The 18,974-nt window shown below is 33.2% G+C and overlaps 1 pseudogene; it reads right to left on the minus strand.

The window, feature by feature from the left end:
* LOC109099200 overlaps positions 1-18,974 on the minus strand; it is a 142,702-nt pseudogene that overhangs the window by 75,918 nt on the left and 47,810 nt on the right.

Here is an 18,974-nt window from a genome sequence, read left to right on the forward strand (position 1 = left end):
TTATTAGTTTTTATTAATATGTATATTTTTTTATTTTCTGTATTTTCTGTTTTTATTTCAATTTTAGTTTTCATTTTTTTAATACATGAAATTAAACTAAATAAAAATTAGAAAATTTTGCTTTGGCAACTAGCTGAAATAATTTTAATATACATTTTATTTCATTTCATATTTTTATTTTATTTAATTTTTTATTTATTTATTGGAAAACAGCAGCTTTCATACAAAAAAACAAAACAAAAAACAAGATGGTTCTAGATGCACGAAAACTTGACTGATTTAATTTATGCATTATAAATATTTATTATATTATAAATATTATTATGCATTATAATATTATATATTAGCAATCAACATATTAAATTATTTATGTATATTGATAAAATACTGCATAATATACAGTGATAAACATTTTCATGCTTTCATATATTGAAAAATAATGTATGCAATTTTATATTCAATATGTGATAAATATGGTACTGTTTGTATATTTGTTCACATTCAACTATGAGGAAAATATATATTGTGATGTACTTCTATAGATAGATAGATAGTAAGATATAAGCACTAGTTTCCCATAGAACGTAGCTCATTATATTTTCCAGTACAACAAACAGCAGCCAGAAAAACAAACAAACAAACAAACAAACAAATATAAGTGATGCGTGTCAATACTAAAAGCAGACGTGTTATTTTTTTCTTCTGAAAATTAGAAAGACAATTAAAGTGATTTACATAAATGGCCTCATAAAGTGCTTCAGATGTACTAATTAATTTCAACTATTGTTTATGAATCATTCACTAATGAAAATGTTTTGCATTAATTTTTAATATTCAGCATTAATATCGCTGCAGTTTAATTGCATTTTTTTTTTTTTTAAATGCAAACCTCTGGAGAAGCTTAAATGTGCAGCTTCATGTTCATCTGATTTATCAGAACAAAACTGAAGCTTCAGGTCTGTTAAAAACAACTCTGACTCTGTTTACTTCTTAATGCATGTTCCTGGTTGTATTATGAATTATTTATTAGTGCACACTATTCTAAAGAAATACCATAATGTACTCTTATATTAAATTACATTTTCATTAAAAGTTGCTCCATCTCTAAAATTGCTTTTATTTTTTACTGATGCATTCTTGCAAAATTCACTATTAATCTTTATTCTATTAATTAAGCTTCAAGTGTTTCTAAAATTGTGATGTTCAGGGGTAAATATAAAGGGCACGTCAGTAAATATCATGAAGAAATAACCAGGTCATATTTCATAATAATAAAAATAATAAATTATTTTTTGCATAATGAAAATGAAGCATGTTTTACTAAATGCTTCATTTTCATTATGCAAAAAATATTTATTATATATATATATATATATATATATAATATATATATATATATATATATATATATTATATATATATATAGATATATGTGGTGTGTGTGTGTGTGTGTGTGTGTGTGTGTGTGTGTGTGTGTGTGTATCCCCTTTCATAAATATTTTGAATCTGATTTTATTTAAATTTTTAGTAAGTTTGTTTTTTGTCTATATAGATCATTTATTTTATTTCATTTTCAGTTATTTTAATATATGAAATTAAACTAAAATAATAATAAAAGTTACTTTTGCGACTAGATTAAACAAAAACATTTTTATATTTTATTCTATTTTACATAACTTTTTAAAATAGCAAAGTTTTTTATTATTTAATTTGAATAAAATAACCATAATAATTATTTAATAAGCATATTATTAAGCAAGTATTAAAGTCTCAAAAATGTAATAATAAAATCTGTGAAAATTAAATGAGATAAGTACTACAACAATGTATGCATTAGAAATATGCTATTTAAATCATATATACATTTTTTTAAAACTCAAGAAACCTGACAATATAACCCTGAAAATTCTTTAAAATATTTGACAGAACAGCAAACTAAAAGAAACAAAAAATACAAACGTTAACGAGCCTCAAGGGGACCACAAAGCGAAAAACAACAAATAACAGAGCTGATCTCTGTAAAATAACTGCAACGAAAATAGACAAGACGAACAGATGGGAGAGGATTCATGTGAGAGGAGGTCTCAGAAATGTCCTCTGTGAAAGAGACAAAAGGAAAAAGTTCATATTTTACAGTGTCCTCTGTCTGGGAACAAGGGACTGGGATGGTCTGACATTTACGGCTCCATCGGCGCTAAAACTAGAAACACACCATTTATAAATGTTCCTCTCGCATGACGACTGAAACAAACAAACATGAAATGACATTCACAACACAGCTGACCTACAGCTTGATTCAACCTTGTGAGATCTGACGTAGAAGAGAAGAGAAGAGAAGAGAAGAGAAGAGAAGAGAAGAGAAGAGAAGAGAAGAGAAGAGAATAGACTAGAGATGAACAGAAGAGATGACAATAGATGAGATGAGATAACAAGATTGTGAGAAGTAAAGAGTCGAGATGAGAAGAGACAATGTGTAAAAAGAAGAAAAGATGTGAAAAGAAGAGAAGAAAATGTGAGAAGAGCAGAGACAAGATGAGTCAACAAGAATGAGAAAATTGAAGAGACGATGCGAGAAGAGATGATGTGTGAAAAGTTGCAAGAAAAGAAGAGAAATGACAATGTGAGAAGAGAAGAGAAGAGAAGAGAAGAGAAGAGAAGAGAAGAGAAGAGAAGAGAAGAGAAGAGAAGAGAAGAGAAGAGAAGAGAAAGATTCGGATTGTGAGATTGTGAGATGACATCAGATTACAAAATTTAAAGATAATGAAGAGACAAGACGATACGATATGTGGAAAGAAGAAAATATACAAGAAGAGATGAGAAGAGAACGAAACAAGATGAGATGAGATGAGACGAGAAGATTGAGAGAAGTCAAGAGACGAGATGAGACAATGCTTAAAAAGAAAAAAGATAAGAGAAAAGAAGAGACAAGAAAATGTGAGAAGAGAAGAGAAAAGACAAGATTAGATAAGATGAGAAGATACGAGACGAGACAACAAGATTGTGAAAAGGGAAGTGACGAGATGAGAAGAGATGAGACGATGTGTGAACAGAAGAAAAGAATAACAGAGAAGATATGAGAAGACAATATACAAAAAGAAATGAGAATAGAAGAGACGAGACGAGAACGAGAAAAGATGAGATGAGAAGATACAAGACCAGAAGAGAAGATTGTGAGAAGAGAAGAAACGAGATGAGACGAGATAGTGAGAAGTGAAGAGACAAAATGAGACAAGATAAGACGATGTGTGAAAAGAAGAAAATATGCAAGAAAAGAAGAGACAAGACAATGTGAGAAGTGAAGAGAAGTGACAAGATGAGATGAGAAGTTACGAGACGAGACAACAAGATTGAGAGAAGTGAAGAGACGAGATGAGATGAGAAGAGATGAGACGATGTGTGAACAGAAGAAAAGAATAACAGAGAAGATATGAGAAGACAATATACAAAAAGAAATGAGAATAGAATAGAGGAGAAGAGAAGAGAACGAGAAAAGATGAGATGAGAAGTTACAAGATAAGAGCAGAGAAGAGAAGAGATGAGACGAGACGAGACAAGATTGTGAGAAGTGAAGAGACAAGATGAGACAAGACGAGACGATGTGTGAAAAGAAGAAAATATACCAGAAAAGAAGAGACAAGACAATATGAGATGAGAAGATACGAGACGAGACAACAAGATTGAGAGAAGTGAAGAGACAAGACGAGACTAGAAGAGACGATATGTGAAAAGAAAAAAGATACGAGAAAAGAAGAGACAAGAAAATGTGAGAAGAGAAGAGAAGAGAAGAGAAGAGAAGAGAAGAGAAGAGAAGAAAAAAAAAAAAAAAAAAATATAACAAAACATAAGAGAAGATGAGATAAGATGAGAAGATACAAGACGGGACAAGATTGTGAGAAGTGTTGAGACTAAACGATGTGTGAAAAGAAGAAAAGATACGAGAAGAGATGAGACGGGAATGAGACAAGATGAGATGAGAAGATACGAGACGAGAAGATTGTGAGAAGAGAAGAGATGTGATGAGATGAGACGATGTGTGAAAAGAAAAAAAGAATAACAGAAGATACGAGAAAAGAATATACAAAAAGAAATGAGAATAGAAGAGACGAGACGAGATGAGATGAGAACAGATGCAGCACAGCTCTAATTTTAGAGGCGGAGAAAGTCGTTTACGATATATAATATGATATCAACATTATATAAATATCATACCATATTTGTTTTTATCAAACATTCAGTAAAACAGGGAGACATTTAAGTCAATCTTGATGTAAAAAAATAAATAAAAGGAGGCTTTTTTTTAATGCCGGAGAAGTGTTTGAGAATGCCAGCGAGACGCGGATGAGACAGTCTGAGCCGTTCTGCTGGTGCTCACCGCAGCTGATGAAGATTGGAAAACCAACTGAGCAAAGCATCCTGGGAAATCACCTCCAAATTCCCTCTAATAACTGATCCATAACCCACCCGCCGCTCTGTGCGACAGGTCTGGCAGGACTAGGCGAGTATCAGATGGAAAGGATTGCTTTCTGAGGAGCGATGGCTCACTGAAGAAACACATTCAGGTTTAATGCAGCACCTCATCCTGATTTCTCAAAATAACAGCAACAGCTAACGGAAATACTGGAATTCACCTTAATACAGTTAACCCCAAAAGTCAAATGACAATTTATTGTGTGTCTAATGAGAAATTATCATTACTTTTGAATATTCAAATGCTTTCTGATTTGACTGATTTCAATAGGGATGATGCACGAAAGGATATAGATGAAAACTGCAAGAAAATTTGGGTTGCAAGACACTTCGGGATTCTTAAATTAAATCTGGAAATAATCAAAAAGATTTCATAATCTGAACAATTTTAAATCAAGAAAAGTTATTATGTACGTGATTAATTAAATGCAAATGAGCAACATTTTAAGTTGTTTTTAAGCTATAAATAAATGTATAACCAACAGTACAGTATCAATATGGTGAAAGAGAAGTAATTATACTATTTATATAACATATATAATAATAATTAATGAATTATTATAATAAATCAATTATTTTGAAGGAATTGGAATATTTTGCAGTGATTAAATCAAATGCAAATGAGCAACACTAATTAATAACTAAGCAAACAGACTCACATATAGCATCAATATAATGAAAGAGAAATAATTACAAATAATTATATATGATTTGTATCTCAATTATAATCAATATTATTACAATTTTGAAGGAATATAAATATTTTTAAGTAATTAAACAAATGCAAATCAGACACTGATTTTTAACCAAATAAATAGATTTTTCTACATTATAAATATAGTGAAAGATAAATAATAATAACAACAATATATATATATATATATATATATATATATATATATATATATATATATATATATATATATATATATATATATATATATATATATTAATAATTATTAAAAAAATTATTATAATTTAAGGAATAAAAATATTTAAAGTGATTAAATCAAGTGTGAATGAGTGACACTGATTAAAACCGTAACAGACTAGCCTACAGTATAAATATAGTGAGATAAATTATTATAATTTATATATCATAATAATTAATAAATAAATTACGATTTTGAAGGAATTGAAACATTTTGAAGTAATTAAATCTAATGCAAATGAGCGACACTGAGTAATAACCAAACAAAGACTGTGAATGTATATATGTGTGTGTGTGTGTATTAACAATTATTAATAGCAAATTAATTCATTGCAATACATGAATTGTTATAATTTATAATAATTTATTATATAAATAAAAAAATAAATAAATAAAGCAAAGTTTAAAACTCTCTAGGAGTGTTTGTGTTGGTTCTCTCTGACAGCGGCTCGAGTCGTTTCTCTCGCTTTAATCTCCAGTGTTTCTCTTCGGCAAACCTTTGCTTTAATGGAACTGTCCATCCTGTCGACGGGCCGCGTGACGCGCTGACAAAGGCCAAAGCAGCCCGACACAATTTTTCACGTTTGGCTGAAGGCTTTTCAGAGACTCGACATCCAAAGCAGCAACTTCAATGCTAAATAACAATCAAGGCTACAGTGAGCTAAAAATAGTGGCGCTGGCAGCGAACCATCAATTACGCTCGGCCTGCGGGGACAACTTTAGCATTTCTCCAGAGGAACGGCACCTTTCAGCGTGATTCTCCAGCTAATGAAAAACAGGAGGAAAGGGCACATGTTTAAAGCAGCGGCTGAGAAACCAGTGACATTCAGACTCCACATTCACTTTACATCTCATCTTCCTGAAACAGCATTTCACAGACTGATTTACATCCGCCTCAAACACACACTGAACTACAGTCTCACTACTATCATCCCATGACATTTCACACATTCACCAAACAGAAAATCAATTCTGATTTGGTGACCAGAAGGTTATTAGTATTATTTTAGTATGATGTATTATATTTTTGGTTAACATTTAGAACTTTATTATTATTATTATTATTATTATTATTCTTTTTCATATAAATGAAAACTCTAATTATTATAAGTTTTTTTTTTTTAACATTATATAAATTTTTACTAAATATGATGAAAAATTAAATAATGATAAAAAGAGAAATCCAAAGAGAAAACTCTAATAATTAATTATAAATAATGATATGCTGAATCAAGAGAAATTATCCAAAGAGAAAATTTTTTGTGGAAACTCTAATACCTTTGACACTAATAAAGTTTCAAAGAACACTCTTGTTCAAATAAAAAATTCAATTTAATCCTTGATGACATAGAAGTTTAATATTATATAGTGTATAACGTACAAAAATATATTATATTATATTATATTGTTTCTTGATATTATCATATTTTCTGATATTGATATTAGTAATGATTATATTACAGAAATATTAATTATATTAACTGCAATTTGGGAATACTTATAGTAGTGTATAATTCTAATATGCTGACTTGCTGATCAAGAGACATTTCTGATTATTATCAAGCTGTTGAAAACATTAATCATTTTTGTGAGAAACATGTGATACATTTTATTCTTCAGGATCTTTCATTTGCACAGATGAACAGAAATAGTCACAAATGTGTAAAATGAACAGCATATTTTGGAACTTCATAGAAATGATCTGGCAGTACGAGTACTTTAGCGCCTCTGACTTTTGATCAATTTAATGTTGTCACTTGATGAGATAGAGCGCAGTATTAATTTTGTTTTCGATGAAAAAATGTAGCCAAGAAAGACAATTTGTGTTTTAATTTTATGCATATGGTTAGCATTTGTATATCCTTAGCTTTTACCTATTTTAAGGACACTGCAGTCTTACACAAAATTATCTGTGCAAATAATGCAACAACTGTTTTCAACATTGATGATAATCTGCACCAGAGTCAGAAATGTTTCTTGAGCAGCAAATAGTACTCATTTCGCGCTGGTCATCTAGAATGATTAATTCTGACAGATCATGTGACACTGTAAGACTGGACATTGTAACAATAGATTTACGGAAAATACAGCTGCGTATCACAGAACTTTTATAATTTTAGCAATAATTTTTTTTAAATATAATTTTATCAAATAACAACAAACTACAAAATAACTAAATCAAATAACCTCAACCTCCACCTGTACCCAGAGCAGCTCTGTTATGGCAAATTTTTGGGGTGTCCAGAAAGAAATAGTAGTGTATGTTGGCCTTATGTGAATTTGTACAACTAAATAACTAACGGCTTTTTTTAGGTCTGTACATTTAGACCATAATCAAACACTTCGATTTTTCTAAGCTGTTGCACCTGTACCAACTTAGGAATTTAATCCAGAGCAAATCATCTAAAAAACAACAGAGTTTATTTGCACTTCTGGTACAGCGATCTGGATGTGGTTCAGATAACACCTGAATGACAAAATGAATCTGTCTTAAGCCTGAAAAGAAGCTCTGAAAGCTGCAGTGTTTTACAAATTAACTGATACATATGCATGAAATAAAACACAGGCATGTCGCGGTGGCTGGCGTTGTTCATTGGTCAGGCATCAACCAATAAATGTGCATCATTTCGCCCCAAGCCCCGCCCCTGGCTCTTGCATCTCACATCTGCATATACAAGTGCACAAGTGAGTTTGCAACTACTGCAAAAGAATTAGCAAAAGTCAGAGCACTAGGATTTGAACTCGTACTGCCAGATCTGAGAGGTTGTAAGTGCCGACTTGACGTTGTGCAGCGAAACTGAAGTAAAGTGCAAAAGTAAATATGTCGTAAACATTTGTATATGTCATTTTACACATTTGTGACTATTAATCTACAACTTCCAATTCAAAACACGGGTGTGTTGATCATTGTCTGTGTGTGGCAAATTGAAAGATCCTCTTTTCACATCAGAGCTGTGAGTGTAAATTTCAACTTACAAATACGAATGTTAATATGACAAGTTCTCACATTCAGATGTCCAACCTCTCAAGTTTAGCTACTGATTTACCTCCATAGTTTTGGCCGCTCTATCAAACAGCTCGTGGAAATCCTCTCATCTCAGAGCGGCTCCAGTTCAAAGCTGAAACACAATCCTCCACACCTCTCCTGCTTCGACCTGGATCTGTGAAATAGATCCGGCAGTGACTGAAGACAAACCTCCATCGTTACAGAAACACAGAGTCGATCAAACGCTCCTGATTCTGAGGATCTGTTGGGTCCGGGTTGATGTTCTGGATCGCTACAGAAGAGATGCTGGGATGCTCGTTTGACCCTCATTAACATGTCAGAATCATAATCACCCCAAAATCAAAAGGAAAAGACTAGGAATTTTATTTTGTATAAAGAATATGAAGCTTAGGACCATTAACATTTTCTGCATTGCAACATTATTTTCATGACAATTCAACACATTTCTGCCCTAACTCTCATTATTATAATTTTTAAAAGTTTGTTTTATTTATCAGCTTAATTTAAGCTTAATAATACAATTTTTTAGAGGGGTTGCATGTAATTTTCTTCTGATTTTTGGGTGAAAGACCAGGACAAGAAAATATGATGTTTTTGAGAGGTTTTGTGCGATTGACTTATAGATGCTGATGAGTAATTAAATTAATTTAAGTTATTTAAATCTTAATCTCTAAATTTAAACAAAGATTTGGACATGATTTTTAAGGATTCCACATTTAAGAACATATTAAATATTCCTAAAAGAACTGCACATACTCTCAGAGCTGTGGCGTGGTGGTTGGACACGTGTTTTGGGAAACAGGTTTGAATTTGGCATTTGTTTTCATTCTAGTCCTCCTCTCTCTACCCAGTAATGTCATAATGTCTCCTCTCGATCATCTTTATTGATAAAAACGATGCAATTCCCTCTTTTGAAACTTCAGCTTCAACTGCTGTCGATCATTGGCAAAATCTTAAAGGCCACTGACGTCATATAGACTGACTTGGCTTCTACACAAGATCTCACTGCGCTCACAACGTCAAATCAACAAACGTATAAAACACAACAAAATCACATAATCCTTAAACTTCATGCACTTTAACACTTCCACACTTTGAAGAACTGCTCAGATCTAATGCACTTTTATATATATATAAGAATTTAAAACTTATTAAAAAAAAAATAAAGGTAATTGTGACTTTATCTCACAATTCAGACTTTTTTCCTGAAATTCTAAGAAAAAAAAGGTCTAAATTGTGAAACTAAAAATTGTAAGATATAAACTCAGAATTACGAAATACTGTATAAACTCAAAACTACAAGATATAAACTTGCAATTCTGAGAGGAAAAGTCTGAATTGTGAGATATAAACTTATAATTGGCAGATAAGAAGTCAGAATTGTGAGATAAGAAGTTCCAATTATTATTATTTTTTTTTTGCGATATGTAAAGTCAGAATTGTGAGATGTATACTCAGAAACTCTTGCAATATCTTTCAGTTTTGAGTTTATTCACTTGTTTATTCATTACTTTTTTGGTGAGAATTGCTAAAAAAGAAAAAAAAAATCTGAACTTTGAGATGAAATGTCACAATGTGTACAATGACTTTTATTATTATTATTTGTTTTAAATAATGTGGCAGAAATGGGCTTCCATAGAAAAGAACCTTCATTTGCATTCGGTTTTATTATTTCTGTTAAGAAAGAGTTCAAGAAGTCTGCATAATGATTCAGCAACACCAACAAACCACTCACAGAAAAGAGAAATCATCAGTGAGATCTCTGTAGCATCTCAGCTGTTTATCCTAAACTGCACAGAGATTAACCTGCTTGTCAAATGTTTCTCCCACAAAAAAAAAAAAAAAAAACACCCCAGTAATCTCACATCTCAAACTGTGCTGCAAATCAAAAGTCAGATTGCAATTTGAACACAAACGACTAGTGACTCATTTGCAGCATTATTATTTCTCTGCAGGACATTTAGACAAAATATGTGAGCTGAACTCACAGTAGACATCCACCCTGATGGACTTGATGGCCGGTGAACCCAGTCCGTTCTCGGCCTTGCAGTAATAGCGTCCACCCTGATGTCTCTGGATCTTCGCGATGTGGAGGGTTTCATTGAACACACTGGAGTCCTGGAATCGGTCAGAAACACTTCCTGCTGTCTTGGTCCATCGAATCTGCATAAGGAAAAAAAAAAAAAAAAAACTTAAATCTCTAATCATACCATTTCACACATTACGCACCATTTAGAGTCTAATGGAGCGCTGAAGGAACCATATATGCATGTTAATGTTGCATGAATCAGTGCAGAAGCAGCCATGCATGTCTGATGCATGTGAATAATCTACATCTATAAAAGCATTTCACATATTACAGCTGTAAATGGCCTTTTAGAAACAAACTTTAACTCAATTCTGCTGAACTTAGAGAACACCACAGAAAAAGGCAAAATACCAAAATTAAATAAAAAAAATTTTTCATGCACTGGCCAATTTTGGTTTCATAACAGTCTTCTTTTCATAATAAGTCTTCTTTCACACTAGTGGAAAGAAAACATGCAAAATACACATTTACTGTAAGTGTTTATTTTATGACTCGTTACCTGTTTGCGTCTATAGATTTCAGTGACAATACATATCTTTAAAAGGTTTTTCCTCCACTTCAGCAGCACTTACACACACCAAAACTTAGAGTTTTATTCCTCTCTATATTCTGAAGATATTTACTGAGGGGTTTGTTCATATATCATTCACCCGATATATATTTAACATTTTATTAAACATGGTGAAAATTATTTTTTTCTGTCTGTTGGCAGCATGTTCTAATTTATGAAGAGATAAAAACAGAAATCCAAAATCCCTTTTGTAAAAGTCTAATATGTCAACTAAAGCAAAGAAGAACTTTGAACCAATGTTCAGACTAGTGGAAATAAAACATCCAAAATACACATTTAAGCATTTGTTTTATTATACTTCATCTATTTGCGCCTATAGATTTCAATTCCAATACATACCTTCAAAAGTTTTTTCTCCACTTCAGCAGCACTTACACACACCAAAACTTAGAGTTTAATTCTTATCTATATTCTAAAGGTTTTTACTGAAGGGTTTGTTCATATATCATGTGTCTGTTATGTATTTAATATTTTACTTTTAAAAACTTTTTTTTTTTTTTTACTATATGTTGACAGTATTTTCTGATTTATGGAGTGATAAAAAGAGCAATCCAAAATTCCCTACATAAAAACCTTTAATTCTAATACATTTTGAACCAATGTTTATTTGTTCTGTAAATTTAATGCAAATTAGTGCATATTTCATTAGACAATGCCTCATTTGCGTATTTAAACATAACATTTCAAAATACAAAACAAGTGTCTTAATGCATTGTGATTAATCAATTGGGGGAAGTATGGTGATGTCTATTAGTTAAAATTTGTACCCTGTTCCCCTTGAAGCGTCTTGCTATTTTGTGCATCTCTTTATACGAACCGACAGCGTGCAACTATAAACCACCCACACAAGACGTACCATCAGCCTGAGCATCAAAACTCTGCAAGTCAAAGCTTGTTAGTCTGCAGAAATCTGGAACGCAGGTCTGAAATAAATGTGGATGCACCAATAAACACTGAAACTGCAGCGACCCGACCTTGAAAACAATGAATCATGCTGTGAATTAAACTCGATGTTTACTCTTTAGATGATGTTTGCTTTAGTCTTTGTACAAGCAATCAAACGCAACAACTTTCACAAGCACAGATGAGATTTGTGAGAAACTTATGAACCAAATGTCCTGAAAACCATTTGGTTCTAGTTTTTTTTTTTTTTTAAATGCAGCCAGCTCTCGATCATCAACTCGACACGTCTGACATTTTCAGTTGAAGTCGCATCTTTCTACAGCCGTGTGTGTGAAGATGCTGTGTGGCACTATGTCACAGTCACTCGTTTGTCAAACAAATGCCAGCGCAAGTCCTCTGGGAGCCCCTCCTCACCATTTCGTCTTGACAATGCCAGTGTCAATTTAGCTAGCATGCGCTGCGTCTTCTGCAATGTCAAGTGGAGTGACAAGGTGATACCGCATGCTGCAATTCACTTTATTTCACCATCGCATCCCATTTGAGACGGAGATTAACCGTTGTGTTCCTCCAGAACCGAGGGGAGGATCTGATGAGGATTGAGCGTCCCAGTCATGGGATGTTGGGAAAGTCGGGACACGTAGAGGGAGGGTGTGTTTTTGTCATTCTGCGTGATTCGGGCCGCCCAACTCATTAGTGGCAGAAATGTAACCTCAGGAAAAAACTATGCTATTTGTTTATAGGCACTGTTCAAATTCAGTGACCTTACAAACAAAGCATTGACTGCAATTCATAATTCGGGTATTAAGTATCTTACTCTATAAAATCAATAACTGACCTTGGTATCGAAGATTAAACAGATGACAAATGTTTATGCGAGCAATAAGACGAACTGAATATTCTGAACACAATATTTCAGACTGTTTTATTCATGGGCTAAATAATAAATACTGGCATTATGGCTTCAGATCTAAATTTATGATCCATGTTTTTACAGAATGCGGTTTGCAGCTTCTGAAATGGATATAACAGCATATTATACGTCAGTAAGATTTGTTTTTGAAAGAAATTAATACTTTTACTCAGCAAGGACGCATTAAATTGATTAAAAGTCACAGAAAATAAGTGCTTTTCTTTTGAAGTTTTTTATTCATTTGCAAATCCTGAAAAAATGTATCACAGCTTCCACAAAAATATTGTGCAGCACAACTGTTTTCAACATTGATAAATGTTTCTTGAGCAGCAAATCATCATATTAGAATGATTTCTTAAGATCATGTAGACTGGAGTAATGATGGTGAAAATTCAGCTTTGATCACAGAAATAAATTACAGTTTAATATATATTCACATAGAAGACAGTTATTCTAAATTGTAATAATATTTCACAATTCTTACTGTATTTTTGATCAAATAAACAGAAGAGAAGAATAGACTTCTTTCAAACAGACATGTTAAACTTCACAAACACAAAACATTTTTAGGATAATTAAACACATGGAAGACTCCATGTGATGTGAGTGAGTGTTTGAGTATTTAACACACAGCGTTGTGATTCTGTGTGAAAGCCAGAGCCTGAGAGGACATATACCCTAAATCCTCACTTTCAGTGCTTTGTGATTAATCTGACAGTCATTTTTAACTGAGGTATCATTGTGAATATGAATCGAGTCGGCCGTGATCTCTGTGAGAAGATTCAACAAAAACGAGCTTCTGCCAGAAACCCAGCCAGAAAAACGCCAACAATATAAAGCCTTGCTCTCATTTCTGAAATATACAGGTGCTTGTCAAACTGCCGAGAAAAAAATGAATAGGCCTTCAAAACACAGAATTCGAATGATTCAAGGAAAAGGAAAAATCTCATAAGAGTTGAGACTTTCAGGTGGGGACTGTGGGAGTTTAATAAGTTCATCGGTTTGTCCCTTCATCCCCATTAAATCACACTGAGAGTTTCTGTCCTGCAGCCTCAGCAGATCCACCATCCTCATATATTCACATTTACACAGGAGCTTTCCGTTTCTGACGCTTCACTGCATCAATATAAACTATATTACTGGTTTGCATTTAAAGGTGAATCTAGTCATTTTGAATCCAAACTAAATTATAGAAATAATGAGCATTCCATTCAAACAGCATGATATAATTTTTAAAGGGGTCATATGATGCAATTTCAATTTTTTCTTTCTCTTTGGAGTGTTACAAGCTCTTGGTGAATAAAGAAGATCTGTTAAGTTGCAAAGCCTAAGGTATTCTTTAGATATATTCTTTATAAAAGTTAAGAGTCAACCACACCCTCTTAAAACGGCTCGTTCTAACATCTTAATGCAAATCTTCCCACACAGTGACGTAGAGATGTGGGGGACATCTTTACGTCACTGTGTGGGAAGATTTGCATTACGACGCCCAAATATTCATGCAAAGAAAGAAGGCGTAACATTTATTCTCGCTGTTGCCGCTGGCGCCATGTTGTGGGGATTCTGTATGTTTCATTGTAAAAGGGAAACTACTTTGTTTGGTCTTCCAAAAGAGGACACGAATAGAAATCATGGGTTGAGTTGTATTTCAACACTGTTCCAGAACAGTTCAAACCAAATATTCAGATGTGTGCTGCGCATTTTGCGGAGGACAAGGACTGTTTCCTGTGAGAGTAGCCTACAAAGCCGATATTCTGACAAATAATGCTGACTCACAGCCTGTAAGTACGTTTTCATATTTAAAGAATGTGCCACTGATGATTCAAACGTGAGTTTTGAGCAGTGTAGAGTAGTTTCTCCCATCACAAATGCAGACATGGTTTTATGTTTACACGGTACGATACACAACGCAACGTGTAAAAACATAGTATAAGGCAATCTAATCAGTAATTATGTCCCCACTGGATGCAGCAAATGCCTCGTTTTGTAATGGGTTTTATTGGTTTTGTCTCATCTCGCCAATGTTCTGACTGGGACACGATCACAGTATGGTGAGGGGCGTAACATTTCCGTCACACGCTTGAGGTATTTGACCAATCACAACTCACTGGATAGCTGGCCAATCAGAGCACACCTCACTTTTCAGAACGATGAGCTTTATAAAAATCGACGCATTTCAGAAGGCAGGGCATAGAGGAGAAACAATAATGTACAGTATGTGGAAAATAATGTGTTTTTTGAACCTTAAACATATTGCATTACACCAAATACACAAAATGATGTTCTTTTTAGCAACGCCATTTGACCCCTTTAAGTAACCATTACATACAAAATACATTTGTAAACAATGAAGATATGGATACCTGTGGGGGTATTTTTCATGTTTTTGTAGGAAGTTCTGCTCTTCTGCTCACCAAGGCTGCATTTATTTGATCAAATATATGGTCAAATTTTAAAACATTATTACAGTTTAAAATATCTGTTTTCTGAGTGAATATATGTTATAAACTTGTAAACGGTGCTTGATCTGTGCAGATTTATCTCCAGATTCGCACCATTACACTTTTTCACTGTAGGAAGTGTTATTATGGATTATAGACTCTATGTATTTTAGTTAAAAGCGTCTTAATGCTGGATGTGTTTCAGGTTTTGTCTTCTCCAGATGTTCACTGATGGACTGGAGTGCTGTGGATTATTGTGGATTATTGTGATGTTTTTATCAGCTGTTTGGACTCTCATTCTGACGGCACCCATTCACTGCAGAGCCTCCATTGCTGAGACACTGATGCAGTGCTACATTTCTACAAACCTGATGAAGAAACAAACTCATCCTGATCTCGGATGGCCTGAGGGGGAGCACATATTCAAGAAAAATGTTCATGTTTGGGTGAACTACTCCTTTAAATTGGAGATTTTATGGTGTCTAACAGACTCCTTTATGTCACGCTTCAGCTGTTTCTAAGATAAGGATCTGTGTCTGGTGGGAATGGATGGTCCTGACAGCAAGTGAAATAGACACTCGATTCGCCCGAGGCTCTAATTGAGATGCCGTTCGCGATCACCATGATTCTGCCATGAGTATGCCAACGCACGCATGGCGAGTAAATCTCTCTCGCGACCTGCTGAAATGACTGCTCTCCAAACGCCACACTTTGCCTCCTAATTGCTTGTTTGCTTTTTGCATCGTGCCGCTCGTGTAGGAAATGTGTCTGAATCAGTTGCTGAAAGCAGTTTAAGGCCACCGGCGAACAGATATCAGAGCGCTGCGGTCAGACTCACCACCACCGCTAATATCACAGCGCCACGAAGATGTGTGCATATACACCAGAACATTTACTCTGAGTCCATATGAAAATATGCAAAACATAAAACCGCAGCACAGGAATATGTGATCACAATGAGAATGTGAGAATAACGGTCAGAACTGCAGAATATCAAGACATCAGAACTGACTTTCATCACAGCATGAATCTGATTGAAATCTGGCATGCATGCATGAAGAAAAAAAGATAGAGAGAATGGATAAATACGTTCTATGAGGGTCACAGTATGAAGAATTTAGCAGGTGTTAAGTTTTTCAAATCATGAAATACTGTACATCAGTCTAGCATACATTGCAATTTATTAATTTTATGTATTTAACAGCATTAAGGACTTATGCAGAATATAAAAAAACACGATCAGAATTGACTCAAAAACTGTAATTTGGCACTTTCATCACAGCAGTAAAAGTGATAAAAATTACCTGAATCTGACATAATAAAATAAAATAAAATCTCCAAGCCATTTAACCCATTATTAATCTTTGTGTATACTGTATGACTGTGATTAGAAGGACTTATGCAAAATATCAAGAAAACATGATCAGAACTGACTCAAAAACTGTGTGTGTGTGTGTGTGTGTGTGTGTGTGTGTGTGTGTGTGTGTGTGTGTGTGTGTGTGTGTGTGTGTGTGTGTGTGTGTGTTTCGTAAAGCTTTGGTCAAAATAACATGGGAACAGGAGACATTCTGTCCAAACTACTTAAAAGGGCATTTCACCTAAAATAACCATTCTGTCATCTGTCATTTACTCGTCCTCATGTCATTCAAACCTGCATGACTTTCTCTTGTCTGTGAAACATTACAGAAAGCAGAAAGTTCACACTGCTCCTCTTCATACAATGGAAGCGAACAGAAGCTGCCGAGCTCCAAAATGACTAGATGTCATGAAGACAGTACATACAACACAAGCTTTGTAGAACAGAACGATCCCGCTCGGGTGAATTATTACTTTAGTTCAGCGAGACATGACGTGAGACATGATATAATGGAGAAGCTCATGAATGGAGAAGCTCTCAGTTTAAGCTCTGCTTGCTCCAGATGAAAACTGTATTATCCCATACAGCAACAAAATATACTTTATCTGACCAAAATTCATCTTAAATATATGCTAAATGCTGTATACAGTTTGTTGCAAAAAGTAAAGCTAAATGAATTATCTTCATAAAATCAAATTTTACCGGCATTATATTATACAGTTTTTCTATATTCAGCACACATTTGTTGAGATGAAACACCTGGACTTTCAATGAAAACAGATACTAAAACAGTTATTAAAGCTGAAAATATGGACAGAGAACTCAAACTAAAGTTTAAAAACAAACAAACAAGCAAAAAAAAAAAAAAAAAAACATCTAAAAACTTAAAATAAAATAATTTTTATAAATTAAAATATAGTGTAAATAAAATATTAAAAAGGTGTAAATATAAATAAATACTATAATTGTAAAGTATACATTATATTAAGTGTATATACACACACACACACACACACACACACACACACACACACACACACACACACACACACACACACAATATTTTTAATATAACTTTTTTTTTTACTATTAAATCATTAATATTAGTACTAAATAATAAATATCAATTAATAAAATACTAAAACAAATTATGCACACACACATACTTTATGTTTTATATGCATGTGTTATATATATATATATATATATATATATATATATATATATATATATATATATATATACCATATATATAATATATATGAAACCATATATGAAAAATAAAATGGACAAAACAATCCAAACAGCTTTTTTTTTTTGGTGGTGGGGGGGTATTTTAGTAGCCATTAATATTACATATTATATAATAGTATATAATAAAATAAAGCTTATAATAGCATATGTACTATAATAGATCAGTGTGTGAGAATCTCCTGTAGTTCAGATCCAGATCAACGAATCCAAATCAAAGCTTGGCGTCGCTCTGGACCAGATCAGACGTCTTCCATCTTAATGATCTGAATTCAGAGGAGACACGAGGAGTCTCTGATCGTTTTCACATTTTAATTAAGCGTCGGAAGCGAGATGAATCGTGGTCGGTGCATTGCACTAATTCAGTGGGCTTCACCGCTTCATCTGAAATATTGGGATCAATACCTGCCACGTACGACCGTTCCACCACAAATTAACAGGCTGTACATTGATCAAAGGGGAATTAAATATTAATTAGGGTGAATGGGCAGAGTCAATCCCCACAAATCACATTTCATTTATCCAGTCCAGCAGATCGAGCTGCAAAACAACCTGCTGCCGCCGCTAAATAAAGCACAGCGGAAATTAATATCTGAGCAAGAGAGACTTCTTTAAAAAATCAAGCCCAAACGGGATGAATGCTGCTTACAAATCACCAGAATTACTGTACAAAATGGAAATATTCATCTTTTCTGCAACTTGACTGTTGCTGTTAATGTTAGAAATAAAAACAACCAACATGATAGCCATAGAAATTTTGTTTCATATTTTCTATATTTAGTATAATAATTTTATAGAAAAGTATTCAAACTTAAACTAAAACTAAAATGAAAATATTAAAAATTAAAATAATACTATAATAGTAGAATATAGTATATTTTACAATATTTTTTTTTCCTAGAAACCTACACAACACAACTTAACCAACGCAATAAAAAAAAAAAAAAACAGTGTTGTTTTCTGTCAGTGACTATTACTATACTATTACTATTTTTTAGTAACTACCTTGATTTTTAAGAAAAACCAGCCAATTTAGTTTTACAGCAT

The sequence above is a fragment of the Cyprinus carpio genome, unplaced genomic scaffold (genome assembly GCF_018340385.1).
Source record: "Cyprinus carpio isolate SPL01 unplaced genomic scaffold, ASM1834038v1 S000006754, whole genome shotgun sequence".
NCBI lineage: Eukaryota > Metazoa > Chordata > Actinopteri > Cypriniformes > Cyprinidae > Cyprinus > Cyprinus carpio.